Source organism: Gracilinanus agilis, chromosome 1 (assembly GCF_016433145.1).
Source record: "Gracilinanus agilis isolate LMUSP501 chromosome 1, AgileGrace, whole genome shotgun sequence".
NCBI lineage: Eukaryota > Metazoa > Chordata > Mammalia > Didelphimorphia > Didelphidae > Gracilinanus > Gracilinanus agilis.
Genome location: NC_058130.1, coordinates 397220278 through 397239792, shown reverse-complemented (window position 1 = coordinate 397239792; position 19515 = coordinate 397220278).

Here is a 19515-nt window from a genome sequence, read left to right as displayed (position 1 = left end):
TCTCTCTCTCTCCTTGTCCAAATGTGAAAAATAAACACCATTGCTATGAGAAAGATTTAACATATTTTTCAAGAAAATCCATGCAGTCCGTGCTTTTGACGTTGAATTTTTCTCTTTTTGTCAACTGAACGACATGCCCTGTTATAACAGAGCTTATATTTGTCATTAACTTAGTGACCCCTGCTGGGGAGGCTTAAGATAATCATCCTTAAGTTATTTGGTTTGATTTTAGGAAAATAGATGCTTGAAGAGCAAACATGAGTTTTCCCCAGTTCACAGCTAAACTGAACAGACAAACTGATTGTCATTTTTCTTCACAGAATAGCTGACCACTCACTAGGAAAAGATGACCTTTGATCGTCAAGTGATTAAAACTAACCAATTCTAAAAGTGGCATCTTTAAGATTTGCAAATTCCCTCTTGTAGTAGTCTAGCTCTGCTTGCTTTCTTGCATTTGTCATCTTTTTGCTTTTTATGATACGCGAAGTGAATCTTCTTGCTCTCTTCCCAGTAATGCCCTCCCTTTAACCATAAACACACAAATAGACATGCATACATGCACATACACACTCATACTCAAAATATTCAAATGATACAATTTTCTCTCTGGATTTTATTTTTCATCACAATGTCATTTGGTTCTATGTTCCAGTCTTTTTTACTACCATGTTTGCAGGATTAAAACTCCTGAAGAAAGAGCATGCACCCACAGAGAAGACTATACAATATTTGTTTCATGAATATTTAAAGAGCCAGATGTGCTTTTGTTGAAGCATAAACTTGTGTTCCTTCAGATTTTCTTCTGAGATCTAGAAATTTGACCCCTTCGCACCCATCTTTTTTCAACTGACCAGTCAGAATAAATCCATGAAATTGACATATCTGGATCAAAGACCATAAAAAAATCTGAATTTATCAAAATAAAACAAACACCATGATGACAATCTCATTTTAAGTATCTACCTAATAAAGAATGACATTTATTATGATGTATTTTAGTACAAAGCATTACATATGTGTTTGTATCTCTGTGTTGTGTGTATATATATATGTGTATATATATATATATTTCAATGTGTATTATGTGTATCTATGTGTGCCTGAACTGCTTACAATAAAATAGATATCTTGATGATAATACTCAAATGTGCGCATGTTTTTCACAGATGAGATTGTTACATAATTCAAAATATAAACACAGTTAAAATTTCACTTAAAATCCTATTGAGCATCTAAAATAATTAAAATTTTGTTTTACCTATTTTTAGGAAAATAAAGCAAATCACAAGAAAGTAAGATTTCTTCTGATTTAAAAAATATGAAGAAAAATTCTAAAGGAGATCATGACTTTGGTACAAATTCACTCAACAGATGACTTTCCACATCCACATCTTCCTTTCCAATCATGCCAATCAGAAATAGCATTTAGATGTTCCCTCTAGTACATAGCCAATAACCTTTTTCTCCTCTTAAAGTTCCAAATCCAGAGTTTAGTGGTATATTTTGGAATTTAGTAAAGTTATCTAATTTATTTTGTATTTTTAAATTTTTTGAAAAGCCAAATCATTTTAGAAAATTTTTCAAGGAAGGTTGAAAGGAAGAGTTTTTTATAGCCTTTGGGTAACCAGAAAATTAAATGAGCCAATCACTCAATTCCCCAAACAATTTAGTTCAATAAAATGCATTAATTATTAATTGTCTACTATGTAAAAGACACACAAAGCCACAGATAAGAATTCTGGTGCTTGAAGAAAATTTTATTGTGAGGAGTAGACCTTTCTGATGTTGTTTTATATAGCCATTCTAGAGATGGGTATTCTATTGCACATAGAACTTGGGAGGGATATGGCAATGGTCTAGGCAAAGGCAATGTGAGGGCCTGATCTAGAGTAAAATCTGTGAGAGTAAAGTGAATGAAGATCCTTGTAATATTATTGTTCAATGAAATTTAGCTTTTTGAACATTGTAGTATAGTGGAGATCAATGGATTAGGGAGTAGGGAATTTACATTCTAGTCCTGACTGCCATTACTTAGTTGTATGGCTTTGGCCAAATTATTTTCCTTCTCAGTGTAAAATGAGAAAATTAGAGTAGGTCATTTCCAAGGACCCTTTCTATTCTATAATTTCAAGCTTTATAAATGACATCTCTTTGTCTCCCAAGCAAGTGTTATTCCTTGCCGGACAATTGCTTAGTATATAAGCTGATCGATGGATGACAAGTCTGGGAATAGTGGTCTCATTCAGACTACAAGAGGGATAGTTCTCTAGTTTATTAAAATGAGATATATTTTTCTACTAATTCCTAACAAAACAACAAAAAAAGCTACTTAACTCTGCCCTTTTGTTGTTGTTCAGTTGTTTTAGTTGAGTCCAACTCTTGGTGACCCTATTTAGGGTTTTCTTGTTAGATACTGGAGTATTTTGCATTTTAATTCTTCAAGCCCATTTTGCTAGTGAAGAAACTGAGGCAAACAGAATTAAATGGCTTGCTCAGGGTCACATATGCAGTAAGTGTATGAGGTTATATTTTAAACAAGAAAATTAGTTTTTGTGACTCCAGGTCTGGTGAATTTTATCCACTAGCTACCTTGACCCTACCTTTATGAACTGTAAGACCTTGGGCAAGTAACTTAAACTTTCTTTGCCTCAATTTTCTCAACTAAGCAGTGAGGATAATAGTAGCATGTATCTCCTCCCCATGTTGTTGGGAGGATCAAATGAGATAATGTTTGGACGTAATTGAGCACAATGCCTAACCTATATTGGTACTCTATAAATGCTAGCTGTTGCTGTCATTGTTCTTATTATTCTTATTACCACTCATTTGTAGCTAATATAATTCTCTTTGTGGTATGTCCCAGGCACCCATGACCTACAGTCTATGAACAGCTATTCCAGGACACAGTGCATATTATGAGTCTAATAAATATTTCTAATTTAACAAATAATGAATGTGTCAAATTATTGTAAACAAATTCCATAATTGCATGGCACTATCTAATAGTGTTAAGAGCCTTAGATTTGTATTTGGAAGGTTTGAGTTCAAGCCTAGTTCCTATTTTTAATAGCTGTGTAATTGTGAACAAGGCACTTAACATTTCTAAGACCGAGGATTCTTGTTGGCAAATAATACTGTTCTATTAGCACAAATTGAGAAAAAACACTTGGTAAATTATAAGATACTAGATGAATAGGAATATTTATTATTATCATTATTATTATTATTCCAGACGATGAAAAGCAAATATCACCAGTGTGCTATATATTAATCAATTGTTTATTCTTGCATAAGTGAATTTCCTTACACTATCTTCAGTCACTAAATTATGTTATCAATCAGACATCCATTATCATTACTACATATTATCTAGAATTAAATTTCTCTCCTTTCTATAATCATAAAGAAATAAATAATCCTACTCTTTTTATTTATAATTTTTATATGAAAGAATTACTGTTATAGAAAAATGTTCTAAGGTGGCTCAGTGAATAGAGCTGATAGTATGTTCATCCTGAAATCAGAAAGTCCTGAGTTCAAAACAAGCCTCGAATATTTGCTATGTGAAGCCTAATCAAATCACTTAATCACTATCTACCTCAGTTTCCTTATCTATAAAATGGGGAAAATGATAACACTTATTTTCCAGAGTTATTATATGGATCAAATAAGATAATAATTGCAAAATGTTAAATTCAAGTGCTATATAAAATTTAGCTATAACAATATATTATGGAAGCAGATTAGAAATTCTTCTATAATTTAGTCTTAGAGTAGAAGCACAAAGAACTTGGGCTAGGTGTGCTGTCATATCCTTAGGGATCATTTCTATTAGCCCTTCCCTTTAGGAGAAGGCGAGGTAATTTTAAAAATAGAGTTCAGGAAGACTTGGGGTCAATTACCACCTCTGACATGTGCTACCTTCATCTAGGCACTGATGAAGTTTTCTCAGCTCTCTACCCTCTGGTATACTTTACCCAGACGCTATGTAAAATAAATCATCACAATATTGGATAAAGTTCTTTTTTCTGAGGCTCAGCATCTTTCAGAAAATCTATTTCTTTACACTCACTATGAAGTTAAAATCACAATAGATGATTCTCTGAATCGTTCCATTATCAATGCTTCCATGACTATCATTTGGACCAGTTTGTGAACCTATCCATCTATGGCCATTCAGAAGTGCCTGGTCTTCTTCATGGCAGCAAGGACAAGACAGAAGGGCTTTCCTTTGGAAATGAAAAGGACTGCCACTTTTTAGTTCAGCTTGAGGGCTCAAAGAAATTCTTGTGATGGATATTTTTAACTTCTTTATGTTTTTTCTGCTTTCATATTTGCGTTCTGGCAAAAGGGGAAAGAAAGATTGACTCCCTGAAGAGGCTGCAGCACTCTGTTGTTTCTGATTTTCCACATGAAAGGATTCCATTCAAAGACAGGGAACTCCACAACCAATGCTTGTGGGTTGCTGGGCAAGCATGGTAACACCTCCTACAACTTGTAGGCAGCCTCATTCCCACAATTATTTTGGAAACCCAGCTACTCTGAGATTTAGAAAACAAATAAAACAAGTCCTTTAAAAGGCATTGTTGTCACCTAAGTGTAGTTCAAGCAAATAGAAATAACAATCTGTTTGAGTTTATTTGGTTTGTCTATCTATGCGAGTTCATTTGGGCTCACGTAATATGGTTATGATCCTGTGGATGGCATTCTTGTTGAAATTGACTTTCATCTTTTATTCTTAGGAAAAGAGATTTCTCTACTATACCTCTCACCCACAAACCCTAATCTCTGCCCCTGCACCCACATATGCACCTATTTTCTGGCAGCTGAAATCATTGATTTAATATTGGTTCATTAAAGTCAGTTGTGTGTGTGTAAGTTTAATTTTATTCCCAATACCCCAAAGAAGAAAATAAACATCATTTTCATTGTAATATTGTCTCTTTTTCTCTTAGGAGCATATATAATATCAGAAATTGACACTTCACTGCAGATTTTGGAGAAGAGATCCCCAGGGGTTTTATACATTCTGTTATGTGTAGATGTGTCCACTCAGTCATCCATTTTTAATGACAAAATCTTATAAGTATTCATGGATAGGGGAATAAAAAAGAGGAAGATCCACCTAGGTTAGTATAGTAGTGAATATCTTTACAACAAAGTAAGCTAATATGATTTATGAATTTAGCAGTTATACATTTAAAACATTTCTCTATGCCTTTAGCAAAAGCAAGTCATGAATTATTGTCTTTGTAGAAATGCATCAAAGAGTGGTATGAAAAGAATTTAGGAATGGATAGTTAATAGTTGTACATTAAGAAAAGTAGATCTTCAAGTGTACTATTTAGTAAAAGATTTAATTAACCTTTTCACTAAGATAATTTCACTCTTGTAATCCACTTTTTGTTGCTTTCTGCCTCTTGTCCTCCCTCCTATTTTTTTCTTTTTCTCTCTACTGCTTCTACTCCTTCTCATTTTTAAATGTGTTTTTTTTAAAATACATGCAACAGCTGCTCTTAGAGGATGCCTTTTTGAAATGCAATCACCATATTTTCTGGGCTGCTCCTTTTGATGTTGCTTGCTTCATTGTTAGCTCTATCCCTGATAAATTTTTAATTGAGAAATCAATACTGACCCAGGATAGGATGGTCAGCTATGGAATTTTGTAGGCTACAAGGAATGGAGTTTTAAAATATTAGTTTTACCTGAGGGCATGGTAATTTCTCTTGAACTGACATTTTTGCTAGTATAAGTGGAGAGGGATTATAACGCGGGACGTCAATTAATGAATGGAGAGAGAGAAATATTGTAAAATAACAATGAGAAATAATGATGATGATGATGATGATGAAGTAACTAAGCAAGTAGGTAGTAGAATAAATCAAGTGCTAAACTTGAAGCAAGGAACATCTGGTTTCAAATTCTCCTTCGAATGCAAGTGGTACAAATTCTGATTACAATTTGTGTCAACCTTAGTTTTCCCGTGCATAAAACCATAATAATTATACCATTTCATAGGATAGTCATAAGGATTAATTTAAATTGTAAAGCACCTTGAGTGTCTAAAAGTGCTATTTAAATCTTACCAATTATTGTTGTTCTTACTAGCTAATAGTTAGATGGACACATTAAAGGTTTTAAAAAAAAGACTCAGGTAGATGACACTCATTTAAGAAAAAACATAATTAATGAGTATCTGCTTTAATCCTGTAATTTAGCCTATTAACAAGATTTGTATTTAACCATGTATCAAAAAGGTTCCAAGCAAAAATGTGAAGCTCTAATATTGCTATTATTATTATTATTTTGATAATGCCCCCCTATTTCCTCCTGTCTGCTGAAACAAGAAAGTAGTGTGTGTATTCATGTAGTTCCATCCTTAAAATACCTAGACATGTTGGTTGCCTAGGTAACCAAATACTATGAGGGAAGTAAGGTCGGTGATATCTCTGATAGAGCAGGAAGTCAAAAGGAGTAGAAATCTTACCCAGGAGTGAATTTCTGTGTGTTTTCACTGCATATTTGCCAAACCAAACAGAATTCCGATTTCATGACAAAGTACCATTTCGCCTCATGGAACTTCCTGGCAGTTTCAGATTTAATCATTACTAGGGAGAATCTTCTAATCTCTCCTGAATTCCATTTTAAAATTGTGAATCAGAAAAGAAGAACAATGTTCTCTTCCCCTACTCCTTTTCAAAACTTAGCTTCCCTATTATGACTGACTCTAATTTACTGTTAACCTATCCCAGATAACATATCCATTTTAGTATAATTTCTTTCTGTTCTTTGGCTTCAAGGAGTGAGTGTGATAGATTGTTAGATAGTAGACTATAGAGGGAAATATATGTAAGTACAAGGAGGATAGCCCTGATATCCCATATAAACTAGCCTTTGAGGAAGAAGTATGCTGGAGCCAACTTGTGCTGGCAACCCATTTTAAAATTTTCAGTGTGAGCACTTACAACTCAGAAATCAGCAAATACTCCAAATCTGGCTTGACTTATTGTTTTGTTGGTTGTCTAAATTTAAGAAAGTGATGAAGAAAATCTTATACATTTAACGTAAAAGCATGTTGTTTTGTTTGTTTTTTGAGAGCTAGTTGTTTAACATTTCCTATCTGGATTGAGGGATTCCAGCAAGACCTGTCCTGATAACAATTGCTATGATTTTCTTCTCAGCATCCCTGACATATGTGGGTAGCTATGAAAAACAAAACATACAAACAAAAATCTGCCATTCCTTTCTACATATGGCATTTCTCAAACTTGAATCACCTAGCCAGACTATACTGCTATCAGTAAGTGTAGCATCAGCATTATTCATTTAATTTTTACAGTGCAGTTATCTACTCAATACAGGAAAAAAAAATCTAAAGTTCTTCTAAAAGTACCTCAAAATTCTACCTTCTCTTCTAAGTATCTGACAATTCATGAAAAGACAACTATTCACATGTTTTCACTGTATACCCCTTCTATATAGATGATCCGTACATTATCCAGATTCACTAGGTACCTTCCCTACTCCTGCTTTCTGCTCTTGTGTAGGTGGCATTACACCGGAAAGGACCTCTTCCAATCCAATGTTCTTAATTTTACTGATGAGGTAACCGAGTTGGTTAAGTGATTTGCCCAAGGTCCTACACGCAGTAAGCTTCTACAGTGGGCTTTAAACCTGTGTCCTCAGGTCCTAGAATTGGTATTCTTTCCAACTTATCATATCAGAGTTGTTTTAGCCCACTGGTATTTCAGACTCAAGAATAGCAATGATGTAAGAAGAATTTATCTTTTTTGATTCTTTGTTGGGGGCACTCTTTTTCCTTTATGCTTGAAATTAGGCTCTGAAAATTTGTTTTCCATCCATAGGAGAAGAGTTGTTTTCAAAGGGAAAACAATTTGTGCTCCTTCCCCTGGCAAAAGTCAGGGAGTTTGGTTCATTTTGTCAGCAAATGTTAAAAACCGAGAAATAGCACTGGTTATGTGTCTCCTGACCCAGCTTTGCATTTGGGGAGAGGCCAAGAGTGAGCAAACTACTGTGTTGAATGAACTACAGCCTTCTTTGTAGTCAGCTTGTTCCTTAATATATTAGGCATCATGTGATAAAAGATTTTTAGCTGTTCTATTCACCTCAGAAAATAGAGGAAAGTGCCACCTGTGTACAGATTTCCTGTACTAAAATGCTGTTTTTCACAAGTTAAAATTGGAGATGTTCCTTTTCTTAGAAAACCCACACAATTAAAGTACCTTAAAATGTTATCAGCTCATTTTCTACCATTTAAATCTGCAGGTTTATTAAAGTTACTTCAATAAGGTTCATGTTAGGGTCTTTGGGAGTTCTGCCACTCAATTGGTACTAAAAGCATTTACTTTGTGAAATCCATACCAAGCTTGCAATTAGTAAACATGCAAGTGAAACTAGCCACATACTAATGAGGTTATATTTATGGGATATTATTGACAGCTCAGGTTTGTCAGATCTGTGTACCATGAGATTCTTTAAATATGAATCTGCCAATGGGGAGAGAGAGAGAGAGGGGGGGGCAGGCATACAGACAGACAGACAGACAGAGAGAAGGCAATAGTTGGTTTAGAATCAATGAAGGATGCCCTCTTGAATCTTGCTCCCAATCTTGGTTTTTTAAATTTGTATAATGTGCTCATATGATTCACTTTCCCCGTTTAAGTTTCTTTCAAGTGAAGATTGCACCGATGTATTAATTTCAACAGATCGCAATAAAAAATTGCAGATCATTTGTTGTTTTGGCAATAGAGACTTTCTTAATTGTGATCCATTAATTTAAATAAACATTGGACAGATTTATTTAAGAGACCTTGCAGTGATATTACACTTGGTACATATCTGACCTGGTTAATAACAACATGGCCAAAAAATTAAGACATTTATGTTGAAGCCATGAATAGGACTGGGAATTAGTTGGTTTGACGGAATCACAACTAGTAATTTTAGAATGTGACTGATTTCTTCCCACGATTAAAATCTTTCATTATGCTCCTTCAAAGCTAATTTCTTTCTTGTTTTTCTGAATAGTCGCTTCCATTAATCTCACTCTAGGTAATGATACAATTATATGTAATCATTGGCAGAATTCAATATGCAACACATCAGGCTCTTTGTGTGGTGATTGTCTACTTCTCGGGTTTGGAAGAGTTCCTCAGTATCATGCCAAAAGCAGATGCAAAAGTCTCTGACATTTCGCATGACACCAGTTGAGACTAGTATAGCAATAGTCTTTTTCAGTGACTTGACAAAGTCATCCATCTTACAGGCAGAGGTTTGAAGATAGGAAACAAACAGATGTATGTGCTGGGCATCAAGAAGCTTAGATCATTTTAGAAACAAGCAAACAGACTTGGAATGTTAATACAAGGTTAAGAATGAGAAATTTGGTTTAATTCCATTCAGTGAACAGGTGTCTCATCTGTTCAAATGATTAATGGGAAAATATATTTCAAGAATTTAAAAAGCTAACTTAATTCACTGACAACTGATATAGCTGTACATTGCATGCAATATAAATCATCTTTTATGAGCATCATGCAGTAAGTACATACCTATATTCCTTTAGGATACTTAAGTTTCACCATGCTGTCTAGGTAACATTTTTCTTCTCTTTCCTATTGGAGATAGATTTTAATCCATAGAAATTAGTTTGTTGGTTTGCAGAGGCTAAAACCTAATACTGTTTTTAATGATGGCATTTAATGGAGGATGTGAACAAAGAAATTTTGTGTGAACATGTTTCTCACTCATATAACTTAACGACTTTGGGCTGACTATAAAAGAGCACGCAGGAATCGAGCACAGAACTTTTTAAAAAAGTCCTCAAGATGTGGTCTTATTTGGTTTTTAGTATATATATATTTATATATATATCTTTTCCTTAACTTATTCTGTTTCTGTTATTTAGAAGGGAGGGAATAGGAAGTGGGGAGAAGAGCTTAAAAGGGAAATGGGGATATAAAGGCATTAGAATGCAAGGCAGATAGGTAAGGCACTTGGATTTTGTTCATACAGCTTTAGGAGGTCATTTTTGACAGGCAACTTTCCTTGAAGAATGAAAATGTCTTCTTTCTTCTCACCCATATGGTACTAGTTTCTAGATTATCATCAGACTAAAAAGATACTTTCAAGATTTTCTGTCTTTCCTAGTTCTCAGACTGTGGATTAGTTTTAATTGACATGAACTGTTTTGTATAGTTTAAACCTCATTCATTCTGTGAAGTTAATTCATCAAATCCAATTATGGGAGTTTATATTTCTCCCATTCTAGTGTCAACGTATTTAATTTGTTCCTAGTTCTTTTTGGATCCTGTCAACAGGTGAGTTATTTGTTGCTCTCCTTTTATAATATCTGAAAATTTGGCAAGGGTGCCATATATGCTCTCATCCAAGTGATTTAGCCTTCAATTGTCAAATCAATAGACAGATATCTGGGATTCTCCCCAAGAACTTACCATTAAATTGACCTTGAATTATTAATTGACTTGAGAATTTCCCTAACCTCGACTTTTGGGGAAGGAGGCGGTATCCAATTATACACCAGTTCGTAAATTTCGTTATAATATCCTCTTGCCCATGTTTTCTTCATCTTGTCCACAAGCATATCATGAAGGAATCTGTCAAAAGTTTTGTTGAAATCCAGGTAGGACATGCCTATATAATTCACCTGAATTAGTAACTTTGTCAAGTAAAAGAAATAAGATTATTTTGTCCTTGACCTGTTCTTAATGTAGATGCTCTGGCTTCTAATGATTAGTGCTTTCCTTTCTAAATATATAAAACTATTTCTTTCATAATGTGTTCTACAATTTCATCAAAAATCAAAGCTAAGCTCACTAAACTTAGATGGCAGTATTTGTCTTAAAAAAATTATTAACTTGTAACTCTCCCATTTTCTATAATTTTTCAGTGGTCTCTAACAACAAGTCATCAGTCAGATTGGTCCATTCTTTCATTAACCTAACTTATTCCTTTCAGATCTAATGACTTGAAGTCAGTGAAGCTACTCCTTACCATGCCTTAACTTATCTTGGGATTCAACCCCTTGTTAAATATTCTTTTTAACTTAGTCTTCCAGTCCAGATATAATTTTTCTTTGAAGAGAAAACAAGGAAAATAACATTTGAGTTTTGCCTTGAGTTATGTTATATTATCATCAATCCATTTATCCCAAGTAGTATTCTGATATTCCACTTTTCCCCAATACAACTTTTAAGTGGAAACACCATTTCTTGGCCTCAACATCCTGAACCAGTTTCAGATCATTTTGCACTATAGTGTACCTGAAACTATTCTTATAGTTTTTATATCCTTAGTTTTAATCCTTTGCTTCTGATTTCAGTATTTTATTTTTTAAATGTCAAATGATCGGTGAGTTTCCTGACCAAATGTATCAGTCTCTTTAGATATAACCCCTCAACCATTGATTTTTCCTTGTGTTTTTTGGGCTTCCACTCTCTTTCTGACCAACTCCCACTCCAGAATTTGAAATCATAACATGTTGCTTATTCCTTGTCTATATCAATCCTTTGAAATTTCTTCCCCCAAAGACCAAGATATGTAATAGAACATGTTACACTTGGCTTTCCTTTCCTTCTCTATCACGAATCCTATGACTGGTTGTTCTTCTCTGCGAAATCTGAAGTGATGACATTCTTGCCACCCCATAGCACCAATCATCCTCTCCCTTTAACTTCTCAAGTTTCTCTCTAGTTGATGACACTCTCCTTCAGGCTGACATTTATCTAATCTTGTTGTCCTTTGCCAGAGACTGTAATCAAACTGTGTCATTGCCTAACTCTTTTGTGAAGCATCATCTTCCTTATTAAAATGGAAAAAGTCTGTTATAGGGTAAACCCCTTAGCCACTTAGGGCAGAACTACATTTCTGATTGTGGCACTAACATTTCCTCAGTCAGGTATAAAAATTTCTCTACGATTAAGGTTCTTATTTATTTATTTTTTTTGAATCATGGGCCTCACTGGCAGTCTGGTAAAGCCTTACATATCCCTTTTCATAAATATATTCATTGCCTACATTTACATCTGAAGGAAATGTTAAATTACAGAAAGGGGTTAGTGAACAGAAATATATATTTTTTGGTCATCTAAGTGCGTAGAGTCCTTAAACTCTATCCATATAACTTTTGGGGGTCTTTCAACTCCAAGTAAAGATCTTCTGTTCTAATCTCATTATGCAAATTAGAAGTGAGGTCCAGAGAAATAAAATAATTTTCCCAAGACCAGATGTGTAGCAAGTAGCAGAGTTAGGATATTGTGGGATAAGAGGAATTGGATATTTTTACATTTAATTTTCTTGCTCCATAATGGCTCATAAATTCAGCTAAAACAACTCCAACAGAAACTAATTTTTTTTAAGTTTTAGCATTTACTAGAAACAAAGTTGGTATATTTATTTTAATTTGACAAGGGGGAAATGGGCTCGTAGTTGTCATGATTTGCCTAACTAAAGTCACAGGAATCCTTATTGACAAGTTGGAACCAGAAGTGAGAGGCCTTATTTAAGTTCAGCAATTTTTCTACTATTCCTAGTGTTGCCTTAATATCCCAATATGCTCTCCTTACATTCATTGTAATCATTAATTCATGACTAGCTGTATTAGGACCAATGTCTTGAATGAGGAAGACCTGAGTCTAAGTCTGACCTTGACACTTTGTGATGATGGGAACGTAACCTCTGTCTGCCTCAGTTTACTCATCTGTAAAATGAAGATCAATTGTTTAGAGAGTCCAATGAGATACTAATTGTAAAGTATTATTATATTATCATTAACACTGACCATATCTTACACTATAGCTCAATGTGGTAGTCAGTAGTAGTTTTTTTTTGGTTTTCTTTTAGTTTGTACTACTAAAGTTGACAGTTATTATTTGCACATAACTTTATTATTCTTTTAAATTTGGAAACAACAACTTATAAACACTTTTAAATACTCTAGTAATTTTAGCCAGTAATAGCTGTAGCCAGTACTACCTATAGCCAATAGACAAAGAAAATCACCACGGAAAGGAATAATCCAGTGTGTACCATTGTCCTTCTGTGGTTTGTGAGGATTTATCTTTTTACCACTATGTCAGTTATGACTACTGAGTCTCTCTGCAAGAAAAAATATATTCATAGATTTAGGGTCTCATCATAAATAAAGGCAGAGGAGACTATAATCATATCTAGAATTAAAATGTCTTAGTAAGCAAAATCCACACTTATTCTTAATGGGACACAAAATAAAATAGAAAATGTTAAGCAATGCCTAGAAGAGAAAGTGATAATAATTTATAGCATTCTAAATGGCTCCCAAATCCACCCAAAACAAACACTCTTATTTTCATGTCTTTTCAAATGTCTTTGATCTTTGTTTTCAATGCTTTCTTCCTCTATTCTTTTCTTCTTTAAAAGATACCTTTGATTCAACTTGTTTTCATAGTACACTGAAGACTGTTGAAAACTAAGGGCATAAATTGGATAGTGTCTTTCTTCAGCCTACAGATGGACGACAGCTAACTTGGATCTTTTTAAAGGGAGCTGAACTTTTTTCTCTTTACAAAGATCTTTGAAAATGCTTGGAGTTGTAGATTTATGTTATTCGTATGCCCCAGATGATCAATGGTGGGTTTTTCCCATTGGGTTTTAAAAAGCAACTGTTTCTCTTTAGGAGGGACCCCTGGACAAAGAGCAGGAGTAGAATTAGACAACAGGAGAGGACTCTTCCAGGAAAGACACACATGCTCTCTCTATTAGGAGACATATATGACTTGCAGCTCCTTCTTATATTTACAGGGAAGGAACAATAGAATTTCATAACACTGCACCAAACATAAAGAAATTGACATTTACGAAACTATTTAAAAAAGCAATAATATAAGAGATATTATAAATACAGATAAATCATTTTGATTAACATTTTATGTAAATGGGCATTTGATGATTAGCAGCACAGTGCCTGCCACACGGTGGGTGGATATTAAATGCTTACAGACTGATTGATTGTGATCTGGATAAATGTTAGCTATTATTATTACCTGCTGATTTTAGTAGTGCCTTCAGTTATGTAAAGTTAATGGCTAATGTTTATAGAAACATTTAAAGGTTTACAGATATTATCCCACAGGATGATAATAATGACTAACATTTTCATACCATTGCAACATTTACAAAGTGATTAAAATAGGTGAACCTCAAAAAAAATCCTTTGAGCTGTATGGCTGCAGGTAACATCATCCCCGTTTTATACATTATAGAATGTGGCCTCAGAGAGATGACAGTTCTACAGAAGCAAGGCTAGAATTGTCCACAAGTCATGTAGATTCAAATCTCATGCCCATCTAACTATAACAGAAAAGTCAAGGTGATATCCCCAGGTGAAAGACAGAAATTTGTCAGAGATAATTAAGCCAGAGGCTCCCTCATTTCAATTCAATGCAATTTTATTTAGCACCTAAAATATACTAAAGCTCCAGGGATATAAAGATGAATGTCAAGTTGCTCCCTGCCCTTAAGAAGATTGCATTCTATTCAAGACAGAAAACATGCACAGATATAAATATAAAGATATAAACTATTATTACCAAATCCACTAAGATAACTATGAAAGATCAAATGCACATCCCTACATCTCTCAGCCTATATTGAAGGAGCAATCGCATGAAGCAGAGAATTCTAAGCAGCAGTATATCATTAGGTATCCAGCTATGGAGAAAGGCTTAGAAATTCTATAGGATGGCATATGATTCTGATGGAATACCACTGTGCCATAAGAAACAAGCAAGTTATTTAAAAAAACAATAATATGAAAAGACCTACGTGAAAGTGTAATGGCAGAACCATGGGAACATTATATGCAACAAAAGAAATATTGTTTGAAGAATGATTTATGTATGTCCACCTTCAAAGAAAGAACTGATAAATAGAAATAAGGAAGACAATTTTATATATACATATATCTTTTTGTTAAATAATACTTTCTCTATTAGGGGAAGAGGAGTAGTAGTGGGAGTTACTTAAGTATTTAAATAATTATATATTTAATAAACTTATTATCATTATTTTATTATTAAAATAAGATGTTTAACAATAATTTAATAAATATAAATTTAAGAAAGAAATTTATAGGAATACACACAAGGGAAAGATTTCAGGAGCAAATTAGAGATTCAGATCTGGAAGCTACCTTAAAAGTAATCTATCCAGCCCAACACTCTGTACAAATGAGGCTCAGATATATGTGCTGACTTGCCTAAAGCCACCAAACTAGTAAATATCTGAGTTAAGATTTTACTTCAAATCCTTTATTGCCAATACAAATTTTCATCCAGCTGTGTCACTTTAGGTAAGAATAGAGAGAGCCTCAAGTAGAAACACAATTGGAACTGGTCTTTGAAGGAAGAATACATTTCAGGTATATAGAGAACAGAATAGAGATGTTGGGGTATGGATAAGACGATATTCCAAGTAAGGAGGATAACAACAATAAAGCAACAGAAGCAGAAATAAGAACTAAATGAAAACTTGGTTTTGCAGTACACAGAGCACTGAATGTAAATTCAAATCCAACCTGTGACTTTTTTCTTACTGTGTATCTGGGCAAGGCACTTATTTATTTATTTTTGCTTTTTGTATCTTTTCTCTTTTTAAAATTTTTTTAAAATATTTTCCATGTTTACATGATTCATTTTCTTTCCATTCCTCCTTCCCTCCCCTCTTCCAGAACTGACAAGCATTTCCACTAAGTTATACAAATGTTATCACTTGATATCTATTTCTACATTACTCATTTTTTCAATAGAGCAATCTTTTAAAACCAAAACGCCAAATCAAATACCCACAGTTCTTTCTCTTGATGTGGATAATGTTCTTTTTCATAAGTCCCTCAGGAATGCTCTGGATCTTTGTACTGCTACTAGTAGTAAAGTCCATTACATTGGATCATTCCACAATGTTTTACTTTCTGTGTACAATCTTCTCCTGGTTCTTCTCATTTCACTCTGCATCAGTTCATGGAGGTCTTTCCAGTTCATGTAGCAATGCTCCAATTCACCATTTCTTACAGCACAATAGTATTCCATCACCATCATATACCACAATTTGTTCGGCTAGTCCTCATTTTCCAATTATTTTCTCACCACGAAGAATGTGGCTATGAATATTTTTGTACAACTTTTTTTATTATCTCTTTGGGGTACAAACCTAGTAGTGGAATTGCTGGATCAAAGGGCATGCATTCTTTTAAAGCCAGAATGGTTTGGTCAATTCACAATTCCATCAGCAATGCATTAGTGTCCCAATTTTGCCACATTCCCCTCCAACATACTTTCTGTGATATGGCACTTCAGAATTGTTTTGATTTGCATTCCTCTAATAAGAAGGGATTTAGAACACCTTTTCATGTGATTATTAAAAGTTTTGATTTCTTCATCTGAAAACTGTCTATTCATGTCCCTTGACCATTTGTCAATGGCTTGATTTCTTATACATTTGACTTGGTTCCTTATAAATTTGAGAAATTAGACCTTTTTCAGAGATGTTTGTTATAAAAATTTTCCCAATTTGTTCCTTCCTTTCTAATTTTAGTTGCATTGGTTTTGTTTGTACAAAACATTTTTAATTTGATATAATCAAAATTATTCATTTTACATTTTGTAATGTTCTTTATCTCTTATTTGGTCTTAAATTCTTTCCTTTCCCAAAGATCTGACAGGTATACTACTCTATGTTCACCTAATTTACTTTTAATTTCCCTCTTTATATTTAAGTCATTTATCCATTTTGAATTTATCTTGGTATAGGATCTGAGAGGTTGATTTAAACCTAATTTTTCCGAAACTGTTTTCCAATTTATCTAGCACTTTTTGTTAAATAGTGGATGGATTCTTATCCCATAAGCTGGGATCTTTGGCTTTATCAAACACTAGCTTGCTGAATTCATTTACCCGAAATCTATTCCAATGATCCAACCTTCTTTCTCTTAACCAGTACCATATTGTTTTGTTGACCACTGCTTTATCATACATTTTAAGATCCGGTACTGCTAGCCCTCCATCCTTCACCTTTTTTTTTATTATTTACCTTGATATTCTTGATCTCTTGTTCATTCTGGACAAGGCACTTAGCATCACATGTAAAATGAAAATAATGATAGCACCTACCTTGTAGTGAGAATGAGGCATATTTGGAAAGTGTTTAGTACATTTCTGGGTACATAGTAGGTAATGGATAAGGGCTTTTGTCTTTCCTTGAGAGCAGATGTTCTTATTCTGAGGTCTCAAGTATCTGGGTGAATTTAAATTTCAAGGGCTCATTACCTTTGATGGGAAAGTATATTATATGTAAAAATATATACATAAATGTATATATATAACACATATGTATGTTTGTACGTTATATGCAATTATTTATGTTTATAAATGTGCTTATACACACATATAATTATTTTCACTGTATTCTCACTAAACATTAGCATTTCCTTCATTTATTCATGTATACTGTAACCGTTATTTGAGAATAGTTCCATATACCAGATTTCTAGAGAAGTCCATGAGATGCAAAAGGTTAACCTCAATGTCTAAAATGTTAAGTAGATAAGGCAGATTAAATAAGAAGATCAATTTTGGGATTTTAGATTGAATGGGGAAAATGGAAACATATCATAAAAGGTTTTATAAGCCAGGAAGAAAATTTTTGATTTGAAATAACAGAAATATATAGTCTTTGACTTTTTGAACCAAAGAATATTTTTTAAAAACACACACATGATGAGAATAATGTTTAAGGGAAACTCACTTGGCAGCAGTGTATAATAGGAACTGAAGGGTAATAAGAGGGAAAACCTGGTAGTAGTATGAGATGATCCTGACTATGTTGGTGGTAGGAGAATAGAGAAAACAAGGCCATATCATGTATATTTTGCATAACAACAAGTGGACAGAATTGATGGATGGAAGAAGAGAAGTCAGTAAAAATGAAACTAAGCCTGTCTGCCTGCCTAATAGAAGGCGGTTGTAGTATTTTTTACAGGAAATGCCCAAAGCCTGCTATGATTTTAAATTGGGTTCAAAAGGCACCTGCTCCCTGAAACTGAAGAGGTTTTTTCTTTACATACTCCTCTGTAAGTGGCATTGCTATGTGCCCTCCAATATTTTTTTGGTATAACTTCTGTTACACAAGCAGTAACTGAAAGTATCTTTACACTTTGACAATATAGTTTAGTTGGTCGTTGAATAAAAAGACACCATAGATGACACTATTTCTGTTTCAAAAGCAATGGTAGAGTAATTTTGGATCTTTTCATGAACCTCCCTCCATTCCATCAATACCCTTTCCCTCCATCCTTTCACATGATCTGTCACTTTCTAATTAAAATGAGCATCAGATTAGATAATTTCAAAATTGCCTAAGGTGCTTAGGAGTGCTTGCCTTCAGGAACCTTACAAGCAAAATTGGAGATATTAGACAAGGCAAAAATTATTTCAATAATAGAATAATAGAAATAATTAATTATATATACAATGGGATCTCAGTTTTTAAAGCCCTTTACACAAACTTTATCTTACTATATTAAGATATCAAAGCAGATAATGGTGCCCTCACTTTGTAGGTGAGGAAATTGAGGCTCAGAAAAGAAAATGTACTTGTCCAGTATTACACAGATAATTAAATGGCAGAACCAGGTTTCCTGACTCCCCATTCAATGCTTTTTCCATTACACGCATTCTAGTATAAGACAGTAGGCAGGGAGCTAAGCATCAATAAAAGTTGAGGAGAAGAAAATATTACATCTGATTTTAGTGATAGGGAGAAATGTAGCACTACTGTTTGATGTTCAATAAGTCAACAAGTTATTTGTTGACTACCCAATAAATGGTGAATAGTATAGTAAGAACCAGAGGCGGCCTCAAAGAAAGAAAAGACAGGTTCCAAATGTGGAAGAGTTAATAGTTCACAGGGGGATACATATACATGCAAATAAAGGAAGTTCAGAGTATGAATATGTCAGTCTCTGTACCTAAAAATAATGCCAATGGATAATTAATGGCACTTAGGAAATTTCTAGTTACAACTCAGCAAGTACTCTTATATGTTTCTATCCTTGGTTTGAAAATCAACCTAAAGCAAAGCTAGATGCATGTTTCTGTTAGTTTAAATGCCATTCTGGTTCAATCAACCTCATTATGAATATGTTTCTTACATACTTCCCTCCTCAACAATTCCTTTCAGCCATAAGGAGATACAAACTCAATTCAGTTTCAGTGGCATGTGATCCTTGTGCCTCATTGGAAAATTTTCATTTTATCATATGTTCTGTAGTTAAGCCATTGTGGAGCATAAAGTAGCATATTTTTGTCTTGTCTCTTTCAACTAAGGAAACTTTTGCAAATTATTTCGGAATTTCAAAAAATAATATTTAAAATTGCTTGCTATTATCTATGCTAGAGTACTGAAGGGTATACTTTATTTTAACTCAAGAATGGAAGAAAATAA